The sequence below is a fragment of the Aplysia californica genome, unplaced genomic scaffold (assembly GCF_000002075.1).
Source record: "Aplysia californica isolate F4 #8 unplaced genomic scaffold, AplCal3.0 scaffold00125, whole genome shotgun sequence".
In the NCBI taxonomy this organism is placed as follows: domain Eukaryota; kingdom Metazoa; phylum Mollusca; class Gastropoda; order Aplysiida; family Aplysiidae; genus Aplysia; species Aplysia californica.
Genome location: NW_004797395.1, coordinates 506,910 through 507,938, shown reverse-complemented (window position 1 = coordinate 507,938; position 1,029 = coordinate 506,910). Strand labels below are relative to the sequence as shown.

Sequence of the window (1,029 nt, the reverse complement as noted above, 5' to 3'; positions counted from 1 at the left end):
AGAGAGAGAGAGAGAGAGAGAGAGAGTAATCACAGGTATATGTGCACTACAGAAAGGGTAGGGGGATACTTGTGAAGTGTTTTTGTTTGTTTGAGTACAGAGAAGCACATCGACACTAACGGTCATTTGGTGCTTGAAAAAAACGAGACAGATAGAAGCAACAGAGGGAGAGGGGGGGGGGGAGTAAGACCTGCCTCCAGAGCCACCCGCTTACGAAGTGCACACACAACCTCTGGACAGTCACTCAAACCAGGTGCTTCCACAACCGAGAACACTAACAAGCATCACTGTCCTTAGTTAGAAAAATACAGTCAGACTTGTCCAAGACAACTGCCTGTTGTCGAGGAGAATAGTGGGTATCTTAGACAAGCGGTCATTTTGGACCGTGTCGTTATACAGTATAGCGTATAGATTATTTTTAACGCAAGAAGGGAGTTAGAAGTGGTCTTTCATACAACGTGCCTACATCAAAGAATTCGATGGCAACAAGGTGCAACAAGGCTAGAGGGCGACAGAGAAAGACCTGGATAGATGGAGTCCGGGAAACATTAATCACCCACGGCTGGCGACAGAGAAACGTCTCTTTCTTCCCGCAACACCCAAAAAGGTATAAGCGGCGGATAAAAGTAAAAGTAAGATTGTCTTGATGGCTGTCGGAGCTGGTTCAACTGTATCGCCATAATTCAAACCCAGTGCTGCTAAAACTAAACAGTCGCAGATCGCAAAAGAAAGAACGTAATACCGTGTACCCGAGAGCCACAATGCCAACAGCTCGAGTAGGCCCTTCGTGTTTAGAGAACCGCTTCAAGTTTCCAAACATTATAAAAGGAACTGAAAGTTCCCACAACCTAGAATTCTCTCGGCAAGACGATGAATTTTTTTAATAAGCTTTCGGAAACGTACCGATGCTAGGAACATAGCATGTGTGCAGTCCCTGGGAGAATGCGATGGAGTTGACATGGTATATGTAAATATAACTGACTTTGTAGACAAACAGGAGAGTTAAAACATTTGTGTATACACCCACCC

At 44.9% G+C, this 1,029-nt stretch overlaps 1 protein-coding gene across 1 annotated transcript in view; it reads right to left on the bottom strand.

Annotated features, from left to right (window-relative positions):
• The window catches only part of LOC101851492 (GTP-binding protein ypt1), a 44,858-nt gene that overhangs the window by 28,647 nt on the left and 15,182 nt on the right, over positions 1-1,029 (bottom strand). The gene's annotated exons all lie outside the window — the stretch shown is intronic.